This window comes from Tenrec ecaudatus, chromosome 17 (genome assembly GCF_050624435.1).
Source record: "Tenrec ecaudatus isolate mTenEca1 chromosome 17, mTenEca1.hap1, whole genome shotgun sequence".
NCBI lineage: Eukaryota > Metazoa > Chordata > Mammalia > Afrosoricida > Tenrecidae > Tenrec > Tenrec ecaudatus.
The window spans coordinates 50,176,138-50,202,409 of record NC_134546.1 but is presented as its reverse complement, the minus strand read 5'-3'; the positions used below and the strand labels follow the sequence as shown (position 1 = coordinate 50,202,409).

Genomic DNA, 26,272 nt, shown 5'->3' with positions numbered 1-26,272 from the left:
AGATAAACAAGCAGCCATCTAGCTCAGAAGCAACAAAGCCTCCATGGAAGAAGCACACCAGCCTGTGTGATTATGTGGTGCTGAAGGGATCAGTTGTCAGGCATCAAAGAACAAAAAATCATATTGTGTGCTCATCTTCCCTATACAATTGCTGAAGACAAATAGGTGCATAAGCAAATGTGGTGAAGAAAGCTGATGATGCCCAGCTATGAAAAGACACAGCATCTGGGGTCTTAAAGGCTTGAAGGTAAATAAGCAGCCATCTAGCTCTGAAGCAACAAAGCCCACATGGAAGAAGCACACCAGCCTGTGTGATCACCAGGTGTCAAGGGGATCAAGTATCAAAGAACAAAAAAATCAAATCATTGTGAATGAGGTGGGGTGCAGATTGGGGACCCAAGATCCATCTGTAGGCAACTGGACATCCCCTTACAGAAGGGTCGCAGGGAGATGAGCCAGTCAGGGTGCAGTGTAGCAACGATGAACCATACAACTTGCCTCTAGTTCCTAAATGTTTCCTCCCCCACACTGTCATGATTCCAATTCTACCTTACAAATCTGGTTAGACCAGAGTATGTACACTGTTACAGATAGGAACTGGAAACAGGGAATCCAGGGCAGTTGATTTCTTCAGGACCATTGGTGAGAGTGGCGATACAGGGAGGGTGGAGGGAGGATGGGGCGGAAAGGGGGAACGGATTAAAAGGATCTACATATAACCTACTCCTTAGGGAATGAACAACAGAAAAATGGGGTGAAGGAAGACGTCGGACAGTGGATGATATGACAAGATAATAATTTATAAATTATCAAGGGTTCATGAGGGAGCGGGGAGCAGGGAGGGAGGGGAAAATGAGCTGATACCAAGGGCTCAAGTAAAAAGCAAATGCTTTGAGAATGATGATGGCAACAAATGTGCTTGACACAGCAGATGTATATATGGATTGTGATGAGTTGTATGAGCCCCCAATAAGATGTTTAAAAAAATAACTAGCTCCATATTCTGCCCTTATTTTCTCTTAGCTGCAGATTGAGAGTGGATGTGGTATTATAGTAGTACATGCAGAATGTGTCTGTTTCTTTCAGAAAATTAACTGCAAAATAAACAGTTGATATCAGAGCAAAGGCGTATTTGGTTTCCATGTCTATTTACCAAATTTTCATTGGCCAAATTTTAAGGTTAAAATGTTTGCCATATGTTTTTCTGTATAATATCTGACCATCCACAACATTATAGTTTTCAAGTCTTACACTATAACACAGTATCTGTAATGTTTCTGCTGTTTGCTTCCGCATCCCAGCTTCTGGTGTTCTTTTTTGGCCAAGAGTGCCTTTACAGAGGAAAGGAAACCTGAACTTGACTGGTGAAGTGCTGGGCATTCAAAGCAGTGAATCCTTGCAAAGGATCATGGGATTAGACCTCTGTGAAATGGCTCTTTCAATTTGTCCACTCAAAGGGCATAATAGATTATGCAGCTGTTTGGGCTTCTGCAGGGTATTGCTCCATATTCATGTCAGGTTGCAATTATGTGAATTTTCAGTTTGTTACAAAGAGACTTCTCTTTGTATTCAAAACAAGTGTGTTGGCTTTCTGTTTGTAATATATAAATTTTCTCTCTGGAAAAATGCTTCCAATAATTTGAATTTTGAACACTATAAATTTAAATAATCTAGTGTACTTTTATTGAACTCATATATTTAAAAGAAAATACTAAATTACTTTTTCAATTTTTTTTCATGATTCACAGTACAGTGTTTTTGATAGAAGTAAAAGTTATCTTAAATGCTGTTGAATTGATCAGACAAGGATTAGTGTTATAGTAATTGATGAACCAACTTAAAAATTAAGTGGTTTTACTGAAAACAAACACAGATAACAGCAAACCTCATAATAAGTAAAGTGCCCTGGTAGAATCTTTTTAGATGCTATATAGAAAAAGTATTTTGTATATCATAGCACTTTAATTGGAATATACACTTCCTTCAGCTCCACCTTAGGGTGCCCATGCCACCTCAAATAATATTCATGTCAGGTACAAGATGGTTAACACCTTTTTAAAATAACTACATCAGACCTCCCTAAACTTTATACTGAACTTGTCGTTAGAACAAGTTCCCTTCCCCTTCTAAGTTTTCATTTACAAACAATAAACATTAACCTTGGCAAAATACTTGTCAGAATCTGAAAGACAGCTTAGAATTGAATCCTCTGCTTTCACTATTTCAGTGCAGCATATTTTGTCTTACAGTTATGGTCTTATTCTCTTACATTTAAAGGGGAAAAAAGTCTTAGGTTTTTTTTTCCCCAGCAAAATTTGCAATGGATTTTCTATTGCTCTATTAAAATTTTCAGACAAAATGTGAGCTCTATTAAAAAAGGAATTTGTCTTTTTAAAGCCATCCCCTTTGGCTTTGTAAAAATATATAAAGATTTAGGTTAAAAGAATTATAAGCAATTGTTACATTGTTTATTATAAAAACTGCTTCTGTGACATATTCATTTGTTACTTAGATGTATTTCACCTAGACAAAAGAGTAAGCAAATTGTATATGATGAAGAAAATTGAACCATTATCTACTGTTTCTTTAAGAAACCAGCTTATCCAGGGGGTTTTAGTGTGTTTAACCTAACCTGCTAGTGAGGAAAAGTTCTTTAAAATAATGGATATTAGCTGTAACCAATCACAATTCGTAGTTTCACTAACAGGGAGGAGAATTTACCCTTCCACCACTAGAATTGGAGAAGGTGGAGCTTGGCGTTCAAGTTTGGTTGCCTTGGAGCACAGCTTCAAGTGAAGTTAATCTGAGGTGAAGCAAACAGAAAATTGTGGAGGTTTTGTTGGTAGGATTTTTGTTCTAATCTTTTGATGATTCCTTATTTTATACTTTTGCTCCATTATGTTTCTGTATATGCTAGGTTTTGTCATTGTTTCTATTTTCTGATGCAGGCTGCACATTAAAATTAAGCAGGGAAGCAGAACAAAAGGGCTGTTTGGACAGGAAATAGGTGTTCAGAGAATCAAACTTGACTTTTCTTTTATCATTATTTTCAGTTCGGAATAAGAGTGTCATTTTTTAAAATGGATTAAGGATCATTTCCAAAAACAGGCTTTTATCTTGGGTTGGGTATTTGAGCAGTCATTTGTCAGTTTTTATAAATGACATCCTGAGGGAGGTCTGTTTGATTTGACATTTTTTCTTAAACTTCGTATGGTATTAAGTAGCTACAAGAGAGGTAAGGGTTATGTATTAGGCTTAAATTTGTTCCTCTTAAAAAATTTAAAAGCCAACTACTTCTATTAACCTCCACTCCTTTCAACTTTTTTATATTTTAAAATTAGTAATAAGCTGAAATTTTTAATATGCTTGTGATTTTAGCTTTGCCTTTCAAAGGATCTTTGACTTAGTTCATAAAGAACAAGATAAAACTGCTTTTTCCTTCATTCATACTCTCTGTTTCTTTCAAAGGTGGAGATAAGTAATAAATGCCCTTTTGAAATTGGAAATGAGTAGATTTATTTATTTTTTGTAAAACTATAGGTAGGCTAAAGAAACTTTAAAAAAATCTGTAGGTCACTTGGTGTTTCTTAAGAAATGATTATAGTGTTTGTCAGTACCAGACTTTTAAAGACTGTTTTCTTTATATTATTCTTTGCTCTGAAAGAAATTAATTGGAAAAGTTGTTCTGTAATCTCTGAATCTTATCTCAGAACAAGCTTGAGGTTTTAAATACTGTTTCCTGACCCTACCTATTGCTTCAACAATGTTATAATAAAATCAAGAACTTGTCTACAGACCCACAGATTGCTGTGTAGTGGTTTCATGTTTCCCTTTTTCCTTCTGCATCCACCTTACCATATTTACATTATCCATAATTATAAGTACTGGTAAGTACATTTTTCTCCCATTTAACTGTATCAGCTGTTTGAATTTTTAAAGCTCTTAATTTATCCAATCTTTTGCCTATAGAATATTTTGATTGTTCATAATCTTCACCATAGTAAATGGTTTTACAATGAATAGATTTCCATGTCTAACTAAATTAAACCCTGCTACCCTGGTTGTGTTACTTTATCTTCAGGATTTCTTTGGAAAAATTCCCTGGAGTGGGCTTTCCAGATTAAAGAGTATGAATACATTATTGGCCAAATTGCTTTTCCAGTTGACATGGCCACCAGCAGAATGTACTTCAAAATGCCTTTAATGGGTAGCTTTAAATTTTCTATTTTAAGTTTGTTGATGAAATACTCTGACTTGTTGATTAGATTTTACGTAAGCTAGAAACCTATTTTAAACTTTTATTTTCCTAGATGTAGGTGGATCTAAATCCATAATTTAAAATTAAAAGCAGTGAAGGAACTAAACATATACATAATATAGATTGATATCAGTAAGTAAGGGTCTTAATATTTTACACCAGCTATAGTCTTACTCTTATGTTGGAATAGAGTCTACAGCAATGGGTTTTGGGTTTGATTGTTATCCAACTCATCTTTCTGGTAATCATATCAGAAGGAATATTTAACAGAAATGTCTTCAGATACAGGGCTAGAATAGTGCCAGTTAACATTATTTGACCTGTCTCTGAATAGATGTGAGTAGGTTTTGTGAATATTTGTGCATTTTGAATCTTGATTGTTTTTTCTTTTTTTTAATGTTACAGAAATGGAGAATTAGCATGAATACTTTTATGTTTTAAATTGATGTCAGTTCCTTTCCAGTATTTTATAGATTTTCAATGAAAGGTAGTATAACATACCTTTGTTACAACCCAGTGATATTAGAAATATGTTTCTGTGTGTATTAACATTCTTTAGCAATGGCTGCTGATAATACATACTCTTTTCAAACTCAAACTCACTTCCATCGAGTCAATATTGTCTCATAGCGGCCCTATAGGACAGAGAATGGAAAAGTCGTTTTTGTTTTTTGCAAAACTTAAGATGAAATACTAATAGAAGATAGTGATAGGCATAACAAAATATATGTAATTAATTCACTGATATAACTAGTGTAATATTGAGTTATATAACCTAGTTCATTTTACAAGATAAACAATCTAGCTTATTTTCTGTAAAATAAGTTATTCAATTTAGTATAGCTAACTTTCAAAGAACTAAAATTAGTATGTTATCCATACAGGCAATTTGTTTAATGTCTGTTTTGTTTGTCTTGGTGAAAGAGCCTTATTTCAGAAAAACTTGGGTTTTCTTAACATTTGTAATAAAAGAAAATTTAACATTTTCTTTTATTTTTTTAATCATTGGATTTCATAAATCCATATCATTTGTTGGATGTACATATGTTGCCATCATCATTTTCTACTTGATCCCTTGGTATCAGCTCTTCTTTTTTTCTCTCCTTCCCCTACTCTCCCAACTTAACATTTTCTTTTTATGATCATTTTATTGGGGGCTCATACAGCTCACACCACAATCCATACATACATACATTGTGTCAAGCACATTTGTACATTCCAACTTAACATTTTGCTATTATTGATTTACAGATACTTCATTACCTTTGATCACAGAAATTATGAAGAAATAAATTCTTGATGTGTCTAAATTTACTCTGCAGCAGAAGTTCATATAGGTAATTAGTACTCAAAGGAAGGCCCTTGTGGTGAACTGGTATAAGTGCTTGCCTACAAACCAAAAAGGTCAGCAGTTCCAACTTAGCAGCTGCTCTGTGGAAGAAAGATGTGGTTTGGGGCTTCAGTAAAGATTTACAGCCTTGCAAACCCTATGGCACAGTTCTACTTTGTTCTGTAGGGTCACTGTGCAGTGGGATTGTCTCAAGGACAGTAACTTTGGTTTTTAATATTATCAGATATGTATACAGGTAATAACTTTATTCATAATCTGACTGTTTTAAGTTTATTTGCATATTTAGAATTTGTGTTGGTCCTCAGATGTTTGCATCACAGATACTTCCCTGTTCTGAATTTGTGACAGTATTTGATTTTCTTTTTTTTCTTTAACAATTTTTTTGCTACTAGGTAGAGGCGAAGATGTTTGTTAATATAACATGTTTAGTGAAAGCCATTTCAAATTTGTACATTAGATTGTAATGGATAACCAAGTTAAAGATCTACCTACTCTTGCACTTTGAAGAATACTTCGAATCATTGAATTCTAATATGAACTGTACTCCTTATTTATCAGAACTAAGGTGTATCATTTTAGTAAGTTGGCCTAAATAATATAATGTTAAGATAGGCTATGAATAGTAATAGATAGGTTTTATTCTTTCAGAAAGGAAAAGAAAATTATCCAGAGGGTATTAAATATATTCAGTCTTTAATATTAATTGTTATTCAAGTAATATACAATGCTCTTTTTTATACCTAATTACATTAAAATTGTAATGGACAATAAACTAGTAAAAAACTTGAAAACCTGTGGCTTAGTATTATACCCTTTCTTTGTCCTTTCTGTGCAATAGCGGAACTTAGCAGCTTAATGTTTTTCCTTAAAGCTGCTCTATAAAACTAGGTAAATGTTTAAGAGGTAATTTTTTGATAACAGGATATGCTTATTCATTAACAGATGCATTTGTGAACCTGTTTGACTGAATTTGATATTCTGTGCTTGGGTTTCCTTAGGGGAAAAAACAAAAACAACTTGAAGCAGTTTTGTGGCTAGCAGTATTTTTGATGGAAGTGTGCAACTCCATCCATCTATCTTTATACCCTTTTTTACCTTCTCAATTTACCATATGTACTCTAGTATAAGCCAACCCAAATGTCAGCCAAGGCAACTAATTTTACCACAGAAACTGCATAAAGATAATGCTAAAAAACTCAGCTTATACACAAGTACATATGGTAATCACTCTGGATACATCTCCCTATCCCTGACCCAGCAGCCCTTTGTTAGTGCTTGTGTGATTACTCAGCAGCAATTGGTATTGTTGATTACATTTTCCTCCTTCAAAATCTTCCCATTAATTTCATGACATTGCCTGGGCTTTATCCTATTTTTGACCTCTGTCATTTGCAATGTTTTCCTCCTAATTGTTATGAGAGTTTTGTAGGATTCTTACCTTTTCTCCATTTCGGTAGGAAATCTCAAGTTCCATATCTTCAATTTACATTTTATGTTAATGATTTACAGATTAATATCTTGACTTAATATCATTTTCTTGCATTCCAAGCCATATTCTCTCTCCTCACCAGTATTTCATACCTGTATTCAACCCAACAAAGCTAACACTTAACTGATTATATTGCTCTTCCAACAGCTTTCCACAAAAACCCTTCTTGTTCCAGTAAAGAATGGTACCACCATACAAGCTTAAACCTGGACAGCCTTCTGATTCATCTCCTTTACCCTCATCGCTTAAACCCCTAAAACAAAAAGCCAAACCCATTCCCATTAAGTGCATCACAAGTAGTAGTGACTCTGTATAGGGTTAGGACTGCAAATCTTTACTGACATAACCAGCTTCATCATCCTCTCAGCTGAGGTTTGAACTGCTACATCTAGCAGCCTATCAATTTTATATCCATAATATCTTTGGAATCCACTTTTGGTTTTAGCTTCACCACCTTGGTGTACCAGCCACAATATCAGAGGACTAAAGCAGCCACCTAATTGATCATGAGTTCCCATTTTTTCCCCTCCATTCTAAACTACACAGTCTGTCTATCTCTGCTTAAAAAAAAAAAAGTTAAGTGATAACTTTATTGCCCTTTGAACTTTAACTTCACTATTAGGGTGAATAATAATACCAGCTCATTATATCCTGAAAATTCTTACAGGTAGGCCACAAATCACACCCAAACATATAGATTAAGTATTGTTATCCTCATTTATCTTAAGACAATTTAGAAAACCTAATGTGTTCAAAGTTGTTTTAACTGATATATTGCTAGCACACTTGGAACTGAGGTTTGCCAGATTAAAGTCCTTTCTCAACCATCGAGTCTTACTAAGCTGACCCTAGCTGCAGCTTCTTCATCCTTTTTTTTGTTGTCATCACCACCACCACTCCTTCCCCTTCCATAAATACACTTCATAACTATATGCAGTTCCTCATTTTAAGACATACACAACTTGCTTACTAAAATTGCTTTTAGGAAAACCATTTTAAAAATTAATTTTCCAATATTCCTAAAAAGCAATTTAGTATGCCTGGTATACAAAGATATAAAAATAAGACACAGATGAGCCCCTAATAAAATGTTTTTTTTTTAAAAGACAGGAAAATTAGGGTAGTTTTCCAGTATATTTAGTTAGTTTCTAATTTCAAAGCTGTTGAATTCCTCACATTTAATACAGACTTGGAAACCAAGCTACCTAGGAGGAAGATAAGGCATCGGTGTGAAAGCACTTTGTTTTAGCTATTTGAAATTAAAATGATCCCCCATAAATAGCTGACCATGTGCTCTTTTTTTTTTTTAAGCCAGATCGTATGAAGTGTACTCATCTGTGAACACACAGCTACATAGCTTCTTTGGCTTTAAAGATTACTTTTTTAAAAGTAAATACTACAGACAACTTCAGTAAAAGGAAAATTGAGATAAATGAAGAAATATTGATATGGGATGAATATGATTTCCTTCCTATCTCTTCCACCCCTTTAAAGAAATGGACCATATTTAAAGCAAAAGGATCTGGACCTGGCTAATTTTGTCCAGCACTATGTCCATAACTTTGGAAGCAACTTTTAATGGTAAAAGCAAACAAAATCAAATGAATAAACATTTGGAAATAGAGGTAAATATTTGTTAACTTGAAGCTGTTGAGAGGAGCACAAGGTCAGCAGTTCAAAACCACCGATCTGTAGGAGAAAGACAGTTTTCTACTCCCGCAAAGAGTTAAAGTTTGGAATACACAAGGCGAGTCCAGCTTGCCCTATAGGATTCCTATTAGTTGGTGTCCAGTAGATGCCAGTAAGATTGGTTTTTAGTTTTGGAGCAGTTGATGGATCTTAACTGTTTGTGAAGTTAAAAGTACATTCATCTAAGAAAATCTGTTTAAATGGATTTTTTGTAAGTATATATATGTTTTTACTAATCACAAATTTCTTATTTGAATAATAGTTTTCCCATCTGTTAGATCTTTTGGTATCAACGGTAATTATAGAAGTGCCTTTCTACTTCAAAGTTTTAATTTTGCAAAGCTTATTTAAAATAATCTTTTGCTTTTTTCTATCTAAATTATAAAACTGCAAAATGCGAGGTTGCTCATTAATTTGAACATAATATTTTTACTTAGCTTTGATAAGTAAAACATGTATATAATTTCCCAAAGTTTTGTAGACAGGTGTTTAAAGTACTTAGCATATCTTTTAATCCAAATCCCTGTAGCTGTAGAACTTTATAAGACACATTAACTCTTTAGTAGGAAAAATTATTCTTGGCACATTTTCATAAAATAAAACTTACACTGAAAAGGTTTATTACCTAAAATAATTTCTTCAAGAAAATTCTTCATTGAGCCATGTTTGTTAATCTGAGTTTGCAAAGTGGCATAAGATCGGATTTTTTTTTTCTGTTTGGTGAAATTGAGGATGTGGATTTTTCCTGTTGGATAAATCAGTATTAGCGAAGTGACAAAATGATGGCATGTTATAATGATTGGTATAGAAATTCAGGGGAATGAAGATTATTGTAAGTTGGGATAATCAGGAAATTGAAAAAAATCTGGGATATTACTTGAAGACTTTTTAGATATATTAGAGACTGACTACTCGGGACACTGAGTCACACTCTTTATTCTCTTAAGGATGGAAAACCAAAGATTCATTGTAGTCAACAACAAATGAACAACTTTAAAATTAGAGGAAGTAATAAAGGGATTCTAAATTTTACTTATCAGAGATAGTTTTCAGGAGATAGCACATAATTTTCTATTTGTCCTTTAAGCCCCAGCCTTCTGGAATTCTTGAGTGGTGAGGAAGAGGCCTGGAGAGTATTTATGATGTAGGAATGGTATGACCAAGCGGTGGTGACCTGTTTGTTGAACATTTCAAGTAGAGAAGTAGTGAAAACAATGTTAGGAGAATTGATTTGGTAGTTACAGTTTATCTATTGAACTCGGTGTCATACACTTTTAAAATCTCCACAACTATATCAGACACTGGATATTCTTGATGCCATTTTTCAGATGGGCATACTGAGGCACAGAGAGGTTAAGCAACTTGGTGAAAGTAAAACGACTGGTAAAGTGGTAGAACCTAAAAGTTCAAATTGAGAAGTATGAACTTGGTATACAGGTATATTTGAAGAGAGAAATTCAAGGAAGCAAGACTGCCAGTTTTTGTTTATGAATTTGAAAAAACAACCTCCATAAAGTTGATTTTGACTCATAGCGATCCTATAGGGTAGGGTAGAACGGTCTCTGGGTTTTTAAGTCTAAATCTTTAAGGGAATAGAAAGCCCTAGTTTTTTCCCTGCGGAGCCACTGGTGGTGTCAAACTGGTTACTAGTCGGTTAGCAACTCAACATGTAATCCACAGCACCATAATCTTGAGTGATTTTGCTAATGTGCTTGAACCTTGGTTTGTTATCTCAGAATCATTTTCTCTAAAGCAGCGATTCTCAACTTGTGGGTTGCGGAACCCTTTGGGAGCCAAACAACCCTTTCACAAGGGTCACCCAATTCTTAACAGTAGCAAAATGACAATTATGAAGTAGCAATGAAAATAATGTTGTGGTTGGGGGGGTCACCACAACATGAGGAACTGTATTAAAGGGTCGGGCATTAGGAAGGTTGAGAACCACTGCTGTAAAGACTCCCCAGGAAAGGTAGGAAAGATGACGGAGAAATATATGAATATAAGGTGGGTTATTTTTATTTCAAATGATAGACATTAAAACCCCAGGTCCCTTGGACAGCGCCTTTTCCACACCTCCTCTTACTTTTGCTGAGTTTACATGTTCTGGTTCTTTGATAGTCTATGAACTTAAAATCAGAATTTCTTTGCCAAAATGTATCAGTTATTTAAAATCTATCTTCACTTTAATTTTCTTTTATAAAAGCTCATCTGATGTAGATAAAGTATAGATTAAAATAGTGATAAATTTATGTAGAGGATGTCAAAAAGTACTGCTAAATCACAGAAACCTTTATTAAAATATCAAAGTATTGTTTTCTTTACATGTCCAATATCTAGATCTATATATTTCAGATGGCAATGTTTCTCTAACCCTTTCCTGAATAACTTTGTACTTTTCAATTTACAACAGTGTTAAAATGGCAGTTTTGGCATAATTGGAGGTCTGAAATCATGTCCCTTTAAAATATACTTTGAGTTCTGAGAACAAAATGAAATTTGAAGGGGAACTATCAGGGCTAATAGGGTACATGAGATAAGATTCTCCCATGAAAATTCTTGTAGAACAGCCCATCTACTATTGAAGAATGAGCAGATCCTTTGTTAGGAAAAAAGTTCCTTGGCTTAAATTTACTGGCCTTATTCCTTACCAGTGTGTGTGTTTTTTTTTAATAGCTCCATAAATAAGCTTTTGTGATCTCACCTGTGTCCTTCTAGAAAATCTATTGAGATTACCTTTTTGGTATTCCCACAACTGTTGCCTTCTAAACTGACAGCTCTGCTTTGAATTTAACTAGTTCAGTAGATTCTCCCTCACTAAAGGATATCATTGCTGATGTCAGATGGATCTTGGCCTAAAGCAGAGAATACCAGAAAAATGTTTACTTGTGTTTTATTGATTATGCAAAGACATTCAACTGTGTGGACCATAATAAACTATGGATAACCTTGAGAAGAATGAAAATTCCAGAACACTTCATTGTGCTCACTTTGGAACTTGTACATGGATCAAGAGGCAGTGTGTGAAATGCAGCAAGGGATACTGCATGGTTTACAATAAGGAAAAGGTGTATGTCAGGGTTTTATCTTCTCACCTTACTTGTTCAGAATGTTTGCTGAGCAAATCATCAGAGAAGCTGGATTATAGGAAGAAGAATATGGCATCCGGATTGGAGGCAGGCTCGTTAACAACCTACGATATGCAGATTGCACATCTTGCTTGCTGAAAGTGAGACTTGAAGTACTTAGTGATGTAAGGAAGAGATTGCAGCCTTAAGTATGGATTATGACTCAATGTAAAGAAGACTGAAATCCTCATAACTGAACCAGTGGTAACGTCATGATAGATGGAGATAAGGTTGACATTGTCGAGGATTTTTTTCTCCCTTGGATTCATAATCCATGTTCATGGAAGCAGCAGTCAAGAGATCAAAAGATGTGTTGCATTAAATAAATCTGCTTCATAATATCTCATAAGAGTATTCTAAACGGAAGGATGTTACTTTGAGGACTAAAGTGCCCCTGACCCAAGCCATGGTATTTTCCATTGCCTCATGAATATGAAAGTTGGACATTGAGTAAAGCAGACTGAACGAGGCTCGATGAATTGAGTTGCCGTGCTGGAGAAGAATATTGAATGTATCATGGAACTGATAAAAGGACAAACAAATCCTATCTTGGAGAAACTACATCCAGAGTGCTCTTTAGAGGCAAGGAGATGGGTTTGTCTTACATATTTTAGACATATTATCAGGAGAGTCAGTCTTGGACATATTGCTAGTCACTGGAGAAGAATGTCATACTTGGTAAAGTAGAGGGGCAGTGAAAAGGGGAGATGGGGGAAAGGAAGTGATGTTAACAAACCCAGGGACAAAGGAACAACAAATGATCCAAAATCAGTGGTGAGGGTGTAGGAGGGCTAGGAGGGCTTGATCAAGGGCAATGTAACTGAGAGGAATTATTGAAACCCAAATGAAGACAGCATGATAGTGGAACAAGAGGAAAGTCAAAGGAAATAGAGGAAAGAACTAGGAGGCAAAGAGCATTTTTAGAGGTCTAAACACAGGCAAGTATATATAAGTATATGATGATGGGGAAATAGATCTGTGTGTATATATTTATAGGTTTAGTAATAAGGTAGCAGATGGACATTGGGCCTGTACTCAAGTACTCCCTCAATGCAAGAACACTATTAAACTGGCATTCCATGATGCTCACCTTCCCAACATGATCACTGAAGACAAAGTGGATGTATAAGCAAATGTGGTAAAGAAAGCTGATGGTGCCTGGCTATCAAAAGATATAGCATCTGGGGTCTTAAAGGCTTGAGGGTAAATAGCGGCCATCTAGCTCAGAAGCAACAAAGGCTACATGGAAGAAGCACACTAGCCTATGTGATCACCAGGTGTCAAAGGGATCAGGTATCCAGCATCAAAGAACAAAAACATACCATTGTGAATGAGAGGGAGTGCCAAGAGGGGGACCCAAAGTCCATCTGTAGGCAACTTGATATCCCCTTATATAAGAGCCTCCGGGAAGAGACAGGCCAGTCAGGGTGCATTGTAGCAACGATGAAACATACAACTTTCCTCTAGTTCTTTAATGCTTCTTCCGCACCAATTATCAGGATCCCAGTTCTGCCTTACAAATCTGGCTAGACTAGAGGACTTATACACTGGTACAGATAGGAACTTAAAACACAGGGAATCCAGGACAGATAAACCCCTCAGGACCAATAGTTAGAGTGGCAATACCAGGATGGTGGAGGGAAGTGGGGGTAGAAAGAGGGAACCAATCACAAGGATCTATATATAACCCCCTCCCTGGGGGATGTACAACAGAAAAGTGGGTAAAAGGAGACGTCGGACAGTGTAAGACATGACAATAATTTATCATGGGTTCGTGAGGGAAGGAGGGGGAAAATGAGCTGATGTGAGACTGTTGATGGCTACAAATGTGCTTGACATGATGGATGTATGGATTGTGGTAAGAGTTGTACAAGCCCCCAATAAAACAGTTTTGAAAAAAAAGAGGAAGATCCTCAACGAGATGATTTCTACAACGGGCTCAGGCATAGAAACATTTGTGAGGATGGCACAGGACTGGGCAGTGTTTCAAAACCAAATCCATGGCACTTAACAACATCCAGATTCTCTGTTTTGTATAGAACTTTTTTTTTTAAGACAACTGTATTACTGAGAGAGCTTGTCAGCATTTATCCAGAGACATGTTTAAGTACATTTCAGTTGGAAGATCCATACATATGTATACACTAGAGCCCTAGTGGCAGTAGTTTTTGATTCATCTTCATGCTATGTACTATGCTTTTTTTTACATTTTAACTATTTTTAAGTGTACATTTCAGTGACATTAATTACATTCCCAATGTTGTGCATCCACTTACACTACCTATTTCCAAATGGTTTTATTTTTGCTAAGCAGAAGCTTAGTAGTCCGTAATAATAACTCTGATTTTCCACCCCAAAGACTGTTAACCATTAATAAGCATTTGTCTCTGCATTTGCTTTTCTAGACATTTAAGTATGCTTGTAAAATATGTGTCCTGTTCTGTCTTGTTTCACGTAGTATAATGTTTTCAAGGTTCATTTATGGTTGTACCAACTTAATTTCTTATGTGACAGACTATTTCATTGTATGTAAACTGAAAAACTCAAACTGCCATCAACTCAGTCCTGGCTCATTCTGTGTATGTAGAAGGGGTCTTTTTAAAAGTTCTTGGGGATAAAATTCCTTTTAATTTCATTCTCCCCATAACTTTTTGAAGCCCCTTACATATGCCACATTTTGCTGGTGGATTTAGCTTTTGCTACATTTTGGCAATGATGAATAATCAACACTTCAGTGAATGTTGGTGTGCAAGTATTTGAATTACTGCTTTCAGATTTTTTTGAACATAACAAAATGCTTGTCATAGGCACTTTTATGTGTAACATTTTGAGGAACTACAAAACACTACAGGGACTATACCTTTTTATAGTCTTACTAGTAAGTGAGGATCAATACTGATTTTCTGCTTTTCTGTTACTGGTCTTCCTGTGGTTGACTTTCAATACATGGTGACTCTATGTGAAAGAATAGAACTGGTCCTTAGGGTTTCCTATGCTTTCATATTTATGGAAGATCACTAGGTCTTTCTCCTTGGAATCACCAACTTTTTCATTAACAATGGAGTATTTAACTATTGTGCCACCAGGAATTCCTTAGCCTTCCAACCCCACCCCCACCCCCCCCAAAAAAAACCCTCTAGTTGATTCTATTAGCAACACTGTAGAACAGAACCGCCCCTATAAGATTTCTGTGGATTTCTGTGACCATAACTTTTTATTGGAGAAAGCTGTGCCATCCTGCTGGGAAGTAGCTGGTGGGGTGGAACTGCTGACCTTGGGGCTAGAAGCCCACCAGGTAACCACTGTAGCATCAGCACTTCTAGTCAGTGTGAAATGATCTCATTTACGTTTGGGTTCCCATTTCTTGTATATCTTCCGTAGGAAAAATGTCTGTCAGACTCTTGCCTGTTTCTAATACTTGAGTCATTTTTATTGTTGAGTTTAGTTTTTTTAAGTATTTTTTATATAAAATTCTGGTAATAAGTTTGGTTACAATATAGTTTCTCCCATTTTGTAGGTTCTCTTCACTTTGTTGTTAAAAGTTTCTTGATAAAAAGCCCTGATTTTGGTTAAAAAATGCTGATTTTGGCAAAGTTCAATTGATCAATTTTGTCATTTGTTGCTTGTGCTATTGGTGTCATTATCTAAGCATCGATTGCTAAAATCATCCAGGCCTTAAAGTTTAATTCCTCTGTTTTCTTCTTTACATATCTCATTTGAAACCTCCTAAAAGCCCAGTGAGCTGAGAATTTAAATGTTAGATGCAATAAAAGAGAGATCTAGTTTCCGTAGGAGTAGAGGGAGAAAGGAGTAAAAGGACTTTCTTAGAGAAAGAAGTGGTGATAACTAAGACTTAGAAGATGAGTAAACATTTATGAGTATAAGTGAAAGGGAAGAATATGGATAAAGGTAGTCCTTGCGGCTTGGGAAATACAGCATGTGTATGGAGGTGTAAAAACATGGAAATTTAGAACTTTAGGGACCATGAGCAAAGTTAGAGTGAGTCCAGGTAGGCAGTTGTTAAGTGCTATGGAGTTAGTTCCAACTCATAACAAATAGTTCTCTTGAAAGAAATTATTAACTCATTCAGAGCTGTTTTATAGAACAAGTTACTCAACTATATTGAATATATAGAGCTTTAAGATCTTTTCAGATCATTGAGTTTGTTTTTTTGTTTGTTTTTACTAGTTTGCTGATCTGACTCTGCAGTAAATTTGGGGGCCTTAGAGATAAATAAAATGCACTGTCCCAGCACCTGAAGATCAGGTCAGTGTCAGCTTACATCATTAGGCTACAAAGTACTGCAGCCTGAACCTCCTTAAAAATTTTGAGTTCAATTAATCCCCTTCATGCCTCCTTGTTGTGGAATCAAAGTCTACTCTTCCTCTCTCCTTTTTCCTCTAGAGCTCTTTTCTATAGAGAATAAAAGTTGTAACCTTTCATGACTACTCCTTTGTTTCATGCCCTAAGTAAGTCTTTACTTTTCCCAATGGACACAGCTATGTTCTTCCACACTCCATTACTGCCCATTGGCTCAGTATCCCTACTTCTGTCTCCCACATTTATTGAGGAGTATTTCTTCCCATGTGACCATCCAAGTAACTTATGAATTGGTGTATCCTAAGCTTAAAACAGTGACTGGCACATTACGTTGCTGATTTAATATTTGTTGGGTGAAAAACAATGTACTTAAGCTTCAGAGTATATTAATTTTTTCAATTCTCATGACCTTTTTCTTTACAGAATTTTATCAATCCACTAAGCTCTGAACTTTCTAATTGCTTAAAACATTTTTCTTCTGAAATTATGAAAACTTTGCTTTATGATTATGAAATTATAATTCACACTAATTTCTGAAATTTTAGAAAATGGTAGGTAAAAGAAATCATAAGTTAGTCACCTAGAAATAGAAAATGAATGTTTTGTCCATATGATAAGCCTTCAAAAAGTTTTTGGAAGAAATGTAATAAAAAGATAATGGAATTTCCCCATGAACTTTTGAAGTCTCCTTGTTATGTATATTTGTGTATTTAACTTTAGGGTATATAGTGAAATCTTTCCATGTAATTAAGTTGTATTCACTTAAAACATTTGAATGCCTTGCTATATATCAGGCAGTATACTAGCTGTTGAAGATGCAACAGTAAAGGAGTTCTTGTACTAAAGATGCTTTCATAAGTCTAATAAGCTACTATATCATTGTTACTGTTGCTGCATAGTATCCTGTTCTCTAGTTTATTTAACCAATACTGTATTATTTTTGTTTTGTTTTTAATTAATAAATTTTTATCATGATTGGGACCTTAGGACAGTCCAGGAAGTAAAAATTTGGGCTAAAGTGTATGAATTTTCAACCTTTACTTGTCTTAGGGAAATGTTGTACTACCTTATTATTTTATATCTTCAGACTTTAGGAATTAATGGTGGCAGGGGAGACTAAGGCAAGCTCAGTTATAGCAAACATACAGGGAAACAAGGTCATGGGCAAGTAGCAGATTTGGTCTTGAACTTGGGGGTGGGAAAGTGAGGATATTTGAGCCTTGGGAATGGGGTGCAGCAAGAAGAAAGCCCTGTCTGAGGAGGATAGAGTCCAGAGGTAGAAGACGCAGGGTCACTCTACAGTGCTGAAGAAAAGGCACTTGGCTCAGGCTAGCTAGTTAAGCTGTTCACCCTACTTGAAGAAGAGATGGGTCCCCAATTTTTATCTCCTTTCAATGGCTGCTGGTTCACTCTTAGTTGAACTTCTGGCAGAAACCTTTGTGTGTTAATCATAATGGTAGGGTCAGGGTGACCACCACCATTCTTGAGATGTCAACTATGAATGGTTGGTTTCTTTGGCCTAAGCTATTCAGCCAGCTCTTCACCATCTGTGGTTGAACCAATACAGGCCTGAGAAGGCCATATCCCATAGCACACTAGGCCCCCAGCCCAGCTACAGGGGAAGTGCCAGTTGTTCCTTGCCACCATAGCCTGGACAGACCCGCTCAGCTCCTGATATGATGGCATCCTGTGCCTGCAACTTTGTGTAAACGAGCTCCAGGGACTGACCAAAGTCACTGCACCCAGCAGACCAAAGTGCGAGCTGCCATGGGGGCATGGACATCAAGGTCAAGGATTAGTCACATAGGAAAGTCTTGAGTTAGTCATAGACAGCAGTGGTGAGCCCAGTTACCACCAGGTGATTGGGAGTTTGCTCAACAGGATCCAGTTGCCCTCCTGCAGCACAATCTTCACAGAAGCCGTGGTACCAGTGAAGTAGATGGAATCCTGAAACCAGGTGGCTCAAAGAGCATTGGTTGGGCACCAGAATAGGGGCTCCAGGACATTCATGCAGTATAGGAAGTATTCCCTGTGGGCTGGAAATGGGAGGGTAATTTGGTGTAGGAGACACTCCAGAGTCATCAGTTCATCCACCACCAAAGGATGCTTGGACTGTTAGCACACCACCCCATCCAGAGGGTCATGAAGAGGGAATTGGTAACAGCCCTAGCACCCGAGACCAACGTTTTTTTGGAGAAGGCTAACTCCAGGGTCCTGGCCAGCCATCTTGCATTTTTTATTCTGGCTTTTAACCCTAGATTGGTTCAGGGTCTGCACACTTCCGCCCTCACGCTGAAGTCTCTCCCCCAACTCACCCCCAAATTTTACTGCTTTCAGAAGGGAATATAAAGGCTAGTTTCTCGGCTTGTTAGTGGTCATTAAGTCAGCATCAATGCATGACACTTTCACGTATCACAAGAAACATTGCATGTTTTATCCCATCTTCATAATTGATAGGTTTGAGTCCATTTAGTGGCTATTGTGTCATTCCATTTTATTTAAATTTACCTTCATTTTTACCTTACTATCTATATTACTAAACATGATAAATTAAGAAGAAATTGAAATTGTCAATGACTTTTATTCTACTTGAATCAGCATTTGAGATCCATGGAAGGCAGCAGTCAAGAATCTGCAGTAAACTTTAAAGTTTCCTTTTTCTTTGATGACTAAGGTGTACTTGATCCAAGCTGTGTTCTTTTTAGTCAGTGCCACATGTGTGAGAAAGCTGGACATTGAAAAAGAAAAACTGAAGAATTGATGCATTTAAATTTGAGGTATAAGCAAAGAATATTGACTGTACTACGATTATCAAACCAATTTGCTTTAAAAGAAATGTGACCAGAATGTTCCTTAGATGCAGGGCTGTTGAGTCTTGGCGTGCTTATTTTGGACCCATCATCAGGAAAGACCAATTACTTTTAATCTCCAATTTGGTAGATGAATTTTTTTCTTTATTGAAGTCTAACTTACCATAAAATGTACCTATTTCAAATGTAGCCATTTAAATGTCTAATGTATTAAGTTGCAGGTAGTTGCTATCACAGTTAACAATTTCAGGCTAGGCTAGACAGTCCTTTTGGCCACAGTCTTCTCCAGTCTTCAAAACTTTGACCTCACACTTGTCTCTTACTTCCTAGATATGATTGATCTTCATGTGAATCCTCAACTTCTTGCCGCCTCTTAACTTATAAAAACTTGTATCTTTGCCCTTACTTTTTTGGAAGACATAATCTTTCTGAGCAAGACAGTTTGCTGTCCGCATGCTTTTAGATCAGTTCTGTCTGATAGAGAAGGCAATAGTACTTAAAGTAAACGATAAAAAATTTAGCTCCTTATTTATACTGTGGGGCTTTCTACTTCTTTAAAGAGTTAAACCATCTTGGAAGCCCCCAGGGTTAGTTTTGCCTTGTCCTATACTGTACGTCAGCATTCACTTGATGGCAGTGAGTTTGAGTTGTTTTTTGTTTGTTTTTCATATTTGTACTACAGCTCTACTCAAGTGCTCAGAGGCCACAAGTTACTGACAGCCACTCTGTTGGACAGTGCATTGCAGGAATTTTACTTTGGAGGTTTTTTTTATTATAAGAGGCCCATTATGATACTGCTCATATATCTTGTGTCTGTATTAGGGTATAAAAGAGACTTCAATATCAAATAGAGCTTCTGGGAGGAAATTTATGAAGTCTTATATGAGACAAAGACACATTATCTGGAAGAGGGAAACTTATTAGCATGAGGTCATAATGGAGTCCAAGGATTGGACTGAGATATAGGGCTATAACAAGGACAAGGGAGGGTCAAGGAAACTGTCAGAAAAACATAATTGGCAGCAGATCAAGACATCATTACATCTTTACAGATGGGATTACAGAGTGGAAACAGAGAACTATGATTGGGACACAAACACTATAAGAACTTACAAAATTGATCCAAGGCCTTCTGACCAAGATGATCAGGGAATGACCTGAAGTATTGTCCATCAAGGATACACGCAGGCAGAATTTTGAGACTGCCCCTCCATGGTCTGACCAGAGAGGGTTGGAGATAATCTACTTTCTAGTGCACTCTGCTTGAGAGTTAAACTATTCTATTCTCATCCCTAGTTAATGGTCAGAAGAAATTCAATGGAGTGTTATCCCCACTCCCACACACCCCAAACTTCTTTCAGCATATTTTGAATTGGGCTTATATTTCTTTGTGGATGCTTGGACTGTGCAGATTGGTTGTTACTCTTTTTCTTCATCTGGATTCCTACTGCACCAACTTCCTAACTAAAATACTGACAATCTGGGTTTCGTAAACACCCTGTGAAACCATTGTGTCCTGATTTTTACTCTGTATGGAATGTCCTTTCTTTATTCTGATTCTAAGTATTAATCAGGCAAAATAATTCTCCTTTTACTTATGACTAAGGCTGTTCCACTTATTTGTGATTTCTTTTCCTTTTCCCTGTTTGCGTTTCACTTTATATTGTTAGTGAATATACTAGGACTTGTTAATTTGTCACTTTGAGCATAGTGAGCTTTCCTTATTCATATCACACAGCTCAGGAACTTCATAATTAGGTCATATACCTATTAAGTGATGAAGCAAGAATTTGAATCCACCAGAGTTGTTTCCCCAGTACCTGACACATATTTACAATTGATTCTGGCTCGTGATGACCCTACATAAGCCAGAGTACAAGTATGCCCATGGGCTCATCAGTGGCTGATTTTTCCTACATAGATTGCCAGGGCTTTCTTTTGAGGAACCTTTAGGTGATGGACTTGAACCTTCAACCTTTTGGTTAGCTGTCAAGCACATTAACCATTTATACCACCCAGGAATTCAAATGAAGAAGAATGGGGTGTCAGGATTGGAGCAAGGATTCAATATGGAGATGACACAACCTTGCTTGCTGACAGCAAGGAAGACTTGAAACATTAAATCAAGTCCCTAGCCTTCCATGTGAATTATAACTCAATTAAAAAATAACAAAAATGAATTCCTGAAAACAACCAATAACACATCATGATAACATAGAGGAAAGATTAAAGCTGTCAGATTTCATCTTGCTTGGATCCACAACCAATGCTCATGAAAGCAGCAGTTAAACTGCACAAGACCTCTTTAAACTGTAGAAGAACAAGATTGTCATTTTCAGTCCTAAGGGGGTCCTGACCATGGTATTTTCGATGACCTCATATGTATGTGAAAGTTGGACAATGAATAAGGAAGACCACAGAAGGATTGATGCATCTGAATTATGGTGTTGGCAAAGAATATTGAAAGTACCAAGAACTGCCAGAAGAACAAATGTCTTAGAGAAAATGCAGTCAGAATTTTCCTTAGAAACAGGGATAGCAAGACTTAATTTCACATATTTTGGGCATGTTATCAGGAGATATTAGTCTCTGGAAAAGGACATCATGTTTGGTAGAGGATCAGTGAAAAAATGAGGTGGATTGACTGAGTAGCAGCAACCATAGGCTCAGCTATAACAAGAATTGTGAGGATGGTGTTGTACATAGGTTGTAAGGAGTCAGACCAATTCAACAGCACTATGACCAACAAAGCTTCTCTTAGACTACCCTTCCCCACAGTCACTCGTGATCCTTTTCCTGACAACTGATGAAACATCTAGATGAACTTTTAGTAGGCTTAGCAAATAGAACCTAGGAGGACAATTTAAGCTTTAGTCATATTTGGGAGACATTTGCTCAGTCACTAGTTAGAGCTCCAAAACTTGAACTGGAATAAATAGATAAATATCAAGTAGGTGATAAGATTATAGGATATAGCTCCAGGAGATAAGCCTCTTTTGACCTCACAGTTTTTAAATACTTATTTTACTGGCCGCCTGGACTTTTTGAAATATTCTAGAAATCTAAACTTTGGGGTCAGAGGTCAGAGATTAGAGGCAACACTGAAATTTGAGGTAGCCTGAAATCTCACCCCACATCTCCAAATAAATGTACATGTTTTCCAGTAACATATACTATCTTGCTGTTAGAGAATTCATCATAGATTTTTATTTAAAAGATGCCGGCCCTATAGGTGTAACCCATGTGGCAATTAGGGGGAAGAGACATGATAAAAGGAAATATTTCCATGATTAACATTATGCTGCCTTTTCAGTCAGGAGCCCTGGTAGCATAGTGGTAATGAGTTGAATTGCTAACCAGGAGAAAGATGAGGCATTCTACTCCCCTAAAGAGTTAGTCTTTGAAACTCAGAAGAAACCCTATTTCCTGTCATTTAGCAAGGGCCATTCTGAGTCGGTATCGATGCATGGCAGTTAGTCTATTCCGCCAGTTAGATATGTATAGTTTATCATGTCGTTGACAGTGGTCTTTTTGGCTTGTAATAAGGATTTAGAAAATAATGTTATTATTCCCATTTAGAGAAGGGAACATTCAGGCACAGAGAACTTGCCCAAGATTGTTACATGAAGTAGATTCGCAACACAAACTTGTGTATTCTAATCTCAAAACTTAATGTATTTTTTTCCTGTATGTCTTCTTTTTTGTTTTTGGAAGAAACAAATAAGCCAAAGGGGGCATGTGATTTTAATTCTTCTGTGTGATCAGCTAGAGCACTATGTTTGAGATGGCAAGTACATGGCAAATGTGCCAGTGTGTTTTCTTTTCTTACAGAGATACAGAGCTTTATATATATTAAGAAAGTGGCTCACACCGTTGTTGAAGCCTTTGTGGTTTTAGATGTTAAGCTGGAGGCTTTTCCTGACCCTTGCAACTGCCTGGGCTGACAAACCCAGGGAGCATGAAGAGGAAACAGGAAGATGCTTGATGGAGAGGTGGATGAATCCAAGGTTGTCAAACTAGGTGGCAGGTTCTGCCAGGTTTGGCAAGCAGTGTGGCAGGCCTTTGGTTGAAGTCCAAATAATGAGAGGTAGCTGCAGGAGATGCAGGATCCAGACCAGCAAGAAGTGAAGAAGTTCCCCAGCGTCTACTTGCATATGAAGTAGGCTACGCCCCTTGATGCAATGCTGTACATACAATGTGGTAGACTTTGATGGAATACTTGAAAAATGGCTATCCTGATTTTAGATGTGCCGTGGAATAAAATACACACTGGAACTTGAAGAGTTTGATGTTCCCTTGAGAAGAGTTATTAGTCAAGGGAGTGTTTTTCTGAAGCTAATATGTAGGAATGTCAAGCATCACGATCATGCTTTGGGGCTCAGCCAGAATACTCAATAGAACCATCAGCACAAATCAGGATCAGTAAACAGTATGTATATAGGGCTATTGGTCCAGAGTAGTAGCTCCTCTTCTTAGCCAGCAGCCAAGTTTCTTTCTGATCCTTAGCCTCCCGGCCACGGCCACATGATCCCTTTAATTCTGCCTCTGTGGGCCAAGAAGTCCCGTCCCCCCCCCTCATTCTCATCAGCTCCATAATCTCCTCGCTGCTCCTCTGTTCTGTCTCGTCATCTCCTTGCCTTTGCCTCTGGTCTCTTGGGAATGTTTTTATATCAGAGGATGGGGTAAAGGCAGATGATTGTATATAAATCTAGAGAAGGTATGAGAAAACAGGGTATTACAGGAATCTAATGTAGATGTTAAAAGATTTATTATTAAATTGAAACCATTTTTTCTAATAATTTTTATCAGTTTCTCAGAATATTCAAATGTGTCCATAAAGGAAATGGATTGCTAGAACCTTGTCACTTTGCTTAGAGGTGTTTATGAAATTACTATATTTCCATTATGTTTATTTCTTTTAAAAATAGTTTAGAAAAAATAAAACTGCAGATTGCTGATTTGTCACCAATATTGCTATGTTTATTCTAATAGTTTCTATAAACAAATACCAATTTTCAATACTTCACTGTGACAATTTATGTTAATAACATTCTTCCATTTGAATTTCAGTTTTATGATAATTCAAAGATTATTCAGTTGAAAATTGGAACAGGGGTGTTTCTTATTTTACTACCTTAACGTTTAAAATGTGAGTAGATATTCTTACAATTAGAGTACTGCATAATTGGAGGTATTTATTGATACGGCAAAAATGATAACACTTGATTATGGTAATTTCATTTCAAAGTATGCATATCTTAAAAATGTACGGATCAATAACTTTAGAAAGATATTTTTTTTAATCATTTTATTGGGGGCTCGTACAACTCATCACAATCCATACATACATCCATTGTGTAAAGCACATTTGTACATTTGTTACCATCATCATTCTCAAAGCATTTGCTTTCTGCTTGAGCCCTTGGTATCAGCTCCTCATTTTCCTCCCTCCCCTTTCCCCCTCCCTGATGAATCCTTAATAATTTATAAAATTATTATTTTGTCATATCTTACCCACTCCCTTCACCCACTTTTCTGTTGTCCGTTCCCCCAGGGAGGAGATCATATGTAGATCCTTATAATCCAATTCTTCTTTCTACCCCACTTTCCCCCACCCTCCTATCATTGGTTCCCCCTTTCCACCTCACCTTCTTTCCACCCTCCTGGTATCGCCATTCTCACCACTGGTCCTGAAGGGATTATCTGTCCTGGATTCCCTGTGTTTCCACTTCCTGTCTGTAACAGTACATCCTCTAGTCTAACCGGATTCGTAAGGTAGACTTGGGATCATGATAGTGGGGGAGTGGAGGAAGCATTGAGGAACTAGAGGAAAGTTGTATGTTTCATCGTTGCTATACTGCATCCTGACTGGCTCGTCTCCTCCCGGAGACCCTTCTGTAAGGGAATGTAAAAAGACGTATCTTACTCTGAGTTTTTGTAGGTTAAATACATCTAAGTAGTAAATGTCAGTTTTTAGCAGTATATTAAGTAGCAAGGAAAGGAAACTTAATTGATTGGAAGAGGAAAAATTATTTTGTACCACTGATAAAACATTTTGTATATTGCCTGTCATTTGTAAGAACTTGCTTCATAAATAGCTAGAATAAAACAGATGAAAAGGTTAAGTAACATTCAAAGCACATAGTGTGTAACTAGCACAATAATTGTACCCCAGGGCTTCTATAAGATGTTAGCTATAGCTGAGCATTTTTAAAGGTTGTAATCCCAATGGGTCTAATTATTTCATAATATACATTTGCCTAGTAATGGTCACCACTCATCTGTCAGTTTGTGGTACTATGGTGGCTGGATTTTTGTTGTGACCCTATAAGCTATGTTGCCTCTATATCAATATGAGGGTCACCCAAGGTGCACATATTTCAGTGGAGCTTTTAGATTAGGACTAACTGGAAGGTGGAACTGGTGACATATATTTAAAAGACAAAAATTAAGTGAAAACTTTGTATAGAAATGAGCTCTCTTCAGTTTGGGATCTCACTCAGAGGTGCCCTGGTGGCATAGTGGGTAACACATTGGACTACTAACCACAAAGTCAGCAGTTTGAAACTACTCACTTCTCTGCATGAGAAAGATGAGACTTTACACTCCTGTAAAAGATCTACAGCTTCAGAAACCCACAGGGGCAGTTCTACTCTGTTTTATAGAGTTGTTATGAGTCACAATTGACTCAGTATCAGTAAGTTGAGTAAGTCGATTGTGACTCATAGTGACCCTATTGGTTCTCTGAGACTCAGTATCTTTATGGGAGTAGAAAGCCTCATCTCTCTCTCCCTCAGAGGTTGGCGATATTGACTGCTGACATTGGGAGCCCAATGTGTAATTCACTACCCTACCAGGGCTCCTGCCACATCCAGTAGGGCAGCAGTTCTCAACCTGTGAGTCATGACTTTTTTGGGGGTCAAACAACCCGTTCTCAGGGGCTCCCAATTCATTATAGTAGCAAAATGACAGTTATGAAGTAGCAACAAAAATAATTAGTAGCAACAAAAATAATTTTATGGTTGTGGGTCACCACAACGTGAACAACTGTATTAAAGGGTTATGGCATTAGGGAGATTGAGAACCACTGCTCTAGGGGTGGAGACTCCACTCTGTCTCTGATATTTTTCTTTGGCTGTTTGATCTGTTTCACATGGGAGGGGGCTTGATGAGTAGAGGAGAACAGTAAACTTTATGAGAAGGCCTTCAAAAAGTTCCTGGAAAAGTATA

The 26,272-nt window shown here is 36.8% G+C and overlaps 1 protein-coding gene across 8 annotated transcripts in view; it reads left to right on the top strand.

Annotated features, from left to right (window-relative positions):
• Positions 1-26,272, top strand: part of ZFAND6 (zinc finger AN1-type containing 6) — an 88,615-nt gene that overhangs the window by 10,490 nt on the left and 51,853 nt on the right. Inside the window, exon 1 of one of the 8 annotated variants that reach the window (XM_075535434.1) lies at positions 2,788-2,842. The exons of 6 other annotated variants lie outside the window; for them this stretch is intronic. The gene's annotated coding sequence lies outside the window, so the exon portion shown is untranslated. Of the gene's footprint in view, positions 1-2,787; positions 2,843-26,272 lie in introns of those variants that run through there. One more of the 8 variants, XM_075535433.1, reaches the window with a different exon arrangement.